This window comes from Drosophila kikkawai, chromosome 2R (genome assembly GCF_030179895.1).
Source record: "Drosophila kikkawai strain 14028-0561.14 chromosome 2R, DkikHiC1v2, whole genome shotgun sequence".
Lineage (NCBI taxonomy): Eukaryota > Metazoa > Arthropoda > Insecta > Diptera > Drosophilidae > Drosophila > Drosophila kikkawai.
In genome coordinates this window covers 18,062,734-18,069,321 of record NC_091729.1, presented here as the reverse complement: position 1 = coordinate 18,069,321, position 6,588 = coordinate 18,062,734, and the positions used below count along the sequence as shown (strand labels likewise).

The following is a 6,588-nucleotide window of genomic DNA, read 5'->3' as shown; positions in this document are numbered from 1 at the left end:
CGGTATATTGTCATTTTCATGGCTCTGTGGAGCGCTTTCACCTCCGGAGCGGCCGATGATATCCTTTGGCCCTGCCAGCGAGGACACTGAGTAGTGGAGTCCGTTTGCCGATTTTGCCGGCTTAATGTTATTTGTATGCCCGTTGTCCTTTTTAGTTTGCAGTTGTTGTTCCTAGGACTACGGACTGCGGGCTTCGAAAAAAAAGCAAGCGGCGGAGCATTCGTTGCTTTTTGTGGTCGTTGCGATGTCTTCTTCAAGCCCAAAGAGCAGCTGAGTGCTGTGTCCTGCCAGGATTGTCCTTTTTTTTTTTAGCAATGGAGGGGGCCCACATATGCGCTGTCTGCGGTTGTCTTTTGGTGGGCCTTTTTTCTCTTTCAACGCTGGGCTCTTGTTTGTTTGTTTGCCCAACTTGTCAACTTCTTTTTTTTTTTTTTTTACTGTGTGCGTTAGCCGTTATCCTGCCGCGTCCTGGGCTCGAATTTAATTGCTGTGGGAACGCTGCACATGAGGCACTTCAAAAATCGGACCGAGCCCAGATTGGATTTTCAATTGAGTTGGTCAGCCCGGCGGCGGAGCTCTTTTGGAGGCTTTCTAATTTTGGTTAAGAAAATATTGTATAACTTTTAATGGCTCCCCAGAGGGATCATCATATTTCCTTGAAGAGCTTTATGTGTGTCCGTAAATCAGGACAAGAAGCTGAACATTGCATTCAAAAGAGGTAGCTTTAAGTGGTATTCTTCTGAGCTGAAAACCATTCACAAATTGTTTGTAAAAATCTACACAATCTATTGATTGATTCAGGGATGCTAAAAAATTTGACAAAATACAAAAAATGTGTCGTTGATGCGCTTTCTAATTATCTGTAAGCATTCCTCCCCAATTTTACATTACTCCAAGCTGCTGAACTTGAATTCCTTGCATCATTACTTCCATTTCCATTCCATATTTGGCTCAACCGCGAAATGAAGCCATTAGCTTTTTATTTGGACATCCTTGGGTTAGAGCCGATAAAAACTTGCCGCAACTACTGTTGCAAGTTCTGTTTGCTTAGTGCCGCAAAAACAGGGACATCATTATGCGGCAGACACTTAATTGTCGCTCATATCTATGCCAGCAGCAGCATCAGCACAAGGATGCAACTGCAGTGGGATGCGATAGTTGCTTCTGCCACCGTTTCGCCGTTTCATGGTTGGCCATTTTCATTTTGTAATTCTGGCAAAAAGGCAGACGTTTTCGGGTTAGTTCCTGGCTGCGCCAACTGGCGTATGGCAGCCAACATTATCAGCAATAATCAGTGTGCTTCTGTGGCGTCCCCAAAAAGCCGAATGCTGCGTAATGTATGCAACATAAATGCAGATATTTGCGGCCTGTTTTGGGAAACTCCATTCCTGCGGTTGCGGAGCATTCACTCGCTTCTACAAATTATAGATGGGGAAAGTTTACAATACGAGAAACGAAACCGAATGAGTTGCGGGATTTTTTCACAATTTTAGCCACTAGTTTACAGACAAAATAAAGTTAGGAAAAGATATTTCTCATTAGGGAAATTTTAGGAATGGACCCTCTTAATGCTTTGCAAACTTCTAACTAATTAAGGATTATGTTTTTACAGATGTGTGCATATGAAATAAGTGTGAAAAGGTAAAAAGATCAATAAATTTGTTCACATTAACTCACAAAGAGATAATTAGTTTTAAATACAACTAACAAAACCCGCCTGTCCATGCCAAACAAACAGAAAACTATTAACGTGAAAAAAATACAATTAAAATTTAAACAACAACAGCCTTTGAAAAAAAGTAAGCTTTAAATAACACAAAGTTAAAATAACAAGAACAAATAACTAAAAAAAGGCAATATAAAATCAGTTATCAATCAAATTCAATAATATTTTCTTTGGGTGCCAGTGTAATTTTCATACTTGTAGTCGCTGTATGTGTCTGGAATAATTAACTTACAACTCTGTTTTCTGGCCATCCCCAGCTGCCAAGTCTTAGCCTAATCCAGCCATAACCCTTGGACAGGCAGGACAGACTCGACACTGTGCAGCCGGCTAATAAGTTGGGGAAACCCTTTCCTTCATTGGACATTCGGTGCTGGCGGCGCTTTCCTTGGCCAAGACCAGAAAGCATTTATATTTTTTTGCTGCTGGCGTGCTAATAAAGATTGCTCTTGTTTTGCGAAATTGTCAGGCGGACAAAAAGCACAGGCCCATGCCCCAGTCGGAGTTGGAGTCGGAGTTGGACATTAAACAGTCAGCTCATTGTCGTGCCTGTCGTGGAGCGGCGTCAGTTTTAGTTTTTCATCATCAACATCCCAGAGAAACCGGGGGGATAACTGGGAAAACTGCCGACTGGGAAAATGCCGGGATGCAGACGGACATGGAATGAATGGAGCCACTTGAGGCCATGGCAGTGCAGGGCCATGATGGGCAAAACCACAGCCTCGATGGCGATGATGACGACGTCGACTAACGGAGCCCGACTAACTGGAGGTCATTCCGCAGTCCCAGCGCTATGAAGATGTATGGCTATGGCCCCCCGATATGATGATGAACTGCCGGCAGAGGCCTGTGGACACAAACACCATAACTCCAACGCCAGGCACACACAGAGAAATCAATATGGAAATGAATTTGGAGCTAAAAGTATAATTTAAGTGTACTTTTCTTGGCCCTCAATAGATGTTATATTAATAAAAATAGCTTCTATTAATTTATATTTATTTATACTTTCAATTGGCACTCCATTTCTTCCTGTGTTCCTTTTAGCTTTTAGCCTTTGAAGTCATTTGCTGTTGCTATTTGCAACTTGTAATTGCTTATTAATGTCATTGTGTGCCCCGGCGTAGGATCGAGTGGCAAGGAAGACTGTGCCCCATAGTTTCACTTGAAATGTTTTTAACAAATTTATGCTAATGTGATTTTGCAATTAAACAGCCCGGAGGCAGAATGATTGAGCGACCTAATGCACCAAGTGCCAGGCGATTTATAATGCCCACACGATCAGCATCCGTTCTGTGATCGCCGCTAAATCATCTCTCCATATGTTTCGACTTCAGACGCCGACAAATGATGATGAAGATGTCGGGGCGTTGGATAAAGTGGAGCGCCTCTGGTTTGCCTAATGCTGATTTCTACTCAACGAATGGCAAAACGAGCTGTCAGAGATGGGAAAGAGATAGTTGGTGGATGCACAGTGGCAAGAGTAGCTCATACTGAACTAAAATATAGTAACATCTTTAAAAGTAATATTTATAGAAAAGAGCATTTAAAATATTATTATTTCCTTATTACTTATCTCCGATTAAGTGGTTTGAAATTCAGTAAATACGTTCTAAAATCCACCCACTGTGAGTGTCAGAATTTTAGCACTGCATCTGGCTTTTACATTTATGATGCCTATGCCTCTCTCCTTTTGATCTTTGCGCTTAGTTTTTCCAGACACTAATGACCCCTCCTTTGCCGCCTGAATAAGATTCGGACTGTGTGGAATGGATTAAGGTAGCGCAAACTATGGATTATTTATGGGTTCCCTCTTCTGTCTGCTCCGCGTAAATTACTTTAAAAATTTAAACGCACTTTTCAGTCGGCGAACGTCGCGCATACGCCCCATGTGGCACATCAAGTGCCAGGCCATCACATGCAATGTGAGAAATCATGCATAAAAATTTATTATGTTCAAGCGCATGTTGCAACATCATGTTGCCTGCAACCATCATAATAATATCAACGGCAGCAGAGCTCGCCGAGCAGCAACAAAGAGTTGCATAAAAAATGTATAAAAACAGGAGAAAAATTATATTTTTTTTAACTATCTGAATATGTTACACTCTTTCATGGGTTTTTTTTTCCTTTTTTATGCGTAATACGAGAAAGTTTTTAAACTTTATTTAAAAAACTCTCACCCATTATCGATACAGCGTATAGGGGAGTCCTGTTTTAAATGACATTTTACCTTATTTTCTGAACATATAATGCTGATAGAAAAAAGAGCAAACAAATTCATCCCTAATGACGATATCAGTGTACCTTTACCGCAAGTGGATACCAGCAAATACCTACAACAAAAGCAGCAATTGTTTTTTTGCTGCCACATCGGAAAATGCAGCAATGCAGCGACTGCGGCAGAGGCAGCAGCTGCGACAGCAACATCATTTGAACTGTCATTAAACTTTGACTATCATCCTTTTATTATTTGGAGCTACCGGTGCCTCACTGCTCTCAGACAGCAGCATGAAGCAATGGGTACCACAGGTCTAGTAAGATATTGGATAGAAAAAATACAGGTAAAATTTGATAATATAGTTAAGGAAGTTGTGGTATTTCGATATCCATCAACTTGAATTTAAATAAGAAAATTAAACTGCCTCAAATACTAACTAAAATACTATAATATTTGAGTTTTAAGAGTAAAATAATTGCTTAACCATTAATTTCCAAGGTATTTTTCCGTCGACTCTTCAAACTTTGCTCCTCTGCCAATTGTTGCTGGGGACAATACTCTTATTTATCTTTTTTCTTTTTGTTGTGTTTGTTAAGGGATCCCTGCATTGCGCTGGTGCGAGTATTGTTTTGTTTTGTGGCAGCAACACGTGAGCTCACCGCACTGCACGTTGGCTGTTGCACGTTGCTGCTGGCCATGTCGCCGCTGCTTTTGGCCTTTGTCTCGTCGCGCTGGCTCCACAAAAAGTGATGAACATGTTTACAGCATTTGCGTCATAAATGCCCGGGCCGGCAGGCAGCCTCTCCTCCTCGACAGCTTTGTTCCGTCGCCGCCGTTGGCCTCTTTCGGCCGGCGCACTTCTCATGGTCCAGATGGCGCAATAGACGTGGCTTTCAATGCGGCCAGTTGCATTTTGTGGTAATATGCATTTGTCAACACCAGTGACTTTTGCCGTAATCTGCATTCCCATTTCCAGCGGTTGATGACAAAAGTATGATTGCGGGAAACATCAGACAGTAATGTCTCGATCTATTACCCAATGGATAGAGGCTTTCCGTTGTGTCTGATTTTAAATTAAATAACAAAAAAAGAGTTATTATTTTCTCATAAATACTTGGCTCAAAGGTGCAAATCCATTTTTATATGCTTTTTACTAAAGCAATTTAAAGCTTTGTGGACTCATTTACTTGTCAAGTTTGAAAACAATATTGATTGTTGTGCCTTCCCCTTCTCAGGAGAGTCTGATTTATAATTGTAATGGCTTTGAAAATATAACACTAATGCTGATTTCATGGTGTTTAATTTACCAAATAAGGTAATTACAAGTTTCCTAACCGATGCAAATTAGTTTTACTCTCATTTAAAATATACTTTTAATTTAAGAAGTGGCTTTCAACTGTCTTCAAATGCCTAAGGATAACGTTATTTGAACTATTTTCTCTTTCTATTATATATTAATACTTTTTTTTTTTTAATGCATTTAGACACAAAAATAAACTATAAACAATATCTTATAACCCAAGAGACTTCCTTTTCCTGAGCTACTTTATTATATCTTAAAAATGTTTGCTTTAAGTGTATTTTTATTTTTTATTCATCATCAATCAAACGGGCATCGGCTCCCACAAGAGCGAAGATAAGGATTGCTGCAACTCCAAGGAATATCTTCATGTTGAAATGTGACGATTCAGATTCTGTATAAGCCAACTTCAAAGGAATATGGCCTTTATATAGGAAAGGGCTAAGCCAACGAAACTAATGCCGATTTAATGGTGTTAAATAGAACAAATAAGTTTATTTACCAGTTTCATAACCAAATCTAATTAATCTCACTCCCTTGTCTAATGTGTTGTTATATAACGCTGCAGTTTTCAAAATTTTCTATAGGAGTATACATTTGCCTAAGGTTTTTGAGATTTCAATTGACGAAAATGGATCGGTTCTAAATAATCCAATTACAAATACAAACTTTGGGATGCCGAAGCTAGCTTCCTTTATAGTTAAAAATGCATTTAAACACAAAAATATATATATAAATTAAACTATAAACAATGTCTTATAACCCAAGAGACTTCCTTTTCCTGAGCTACTTTGTTAGATATTAAAAATGTTTGCTTCAAGTGTATTTTTATTTTTTATTCATCATCTTTTATTTGTATACCCTTGCAGGGTATTATAATATACTTTTTTATTTTCCTTTCCCCTTGCTGAGTGGACCAATCAAACGGGCATCGGCTCCCACAAGAGACAAGATAAGGATTGCTGCAACTCCAAGGAATATCTTCATGTTGAAAAGTGACGATTTAGATTCTGTATAAGCCAACTTCAAAGGAATATGGCCTTTATATACAAAAGTGCTAAGCCGACGAAACTAATGCCGATTTAATGGTGTTAAATAGAACAAATAAGTTTATTTACCAGTTTCATAACCGATTCTAATCAATCTCACTCCCTTGTCTAATGTGATGTTACATAACGCTGTAGTTTTAAAAATATGATATTATATAAGAGTATAAAAATGTCTAAGCTTAATGAAACTTCATTTGACGAAAATGGATCGGTTCTATATAATCGAATTATAAATTGCAATGGCATACCAAACTTTGCCATGTAAAAGTTAGCTTCTGTTATTGTTTAAAATGCA

The 6,588-nt window shown here is 39.0% G+C and overlaps 1 long non-coding RNA gene across 2 annotated transcripts; it reads right to left on the bottom strand.

The window, feature by feature from the left end:
- Positions 1-4,288: 4,288 nt before the first annotated feature.
- On the bottom strand, positions 4,289-6,377 carry LOC138927970 (uncharacterized). Of its 2 annotated transcripts, XR_011444443.1 has the most exons (5): positions 6,363-6,377; positions 5,914-6,315; positions 5,747-5,845; positions 5,280-5,699; positions 4,289-5,007 (listed from the first exon to the last, which is right to left on the bottom strand). It is a non-coding gene; the product is annotated as an uncharacterized lncRNA (long non-coding RNA). The 2 variants fall into 2 exon arrangements; XR_011444442.1 differs by lacking the exons at positions 5,280-5,699; positions 5,747-5,845; positions 5,914-6,315; positions 6,363-6,377 and adding an exon at positions 5,132-5,230.
- Positions 6,378-6,588: the final 211 nt, after the last annotated feature.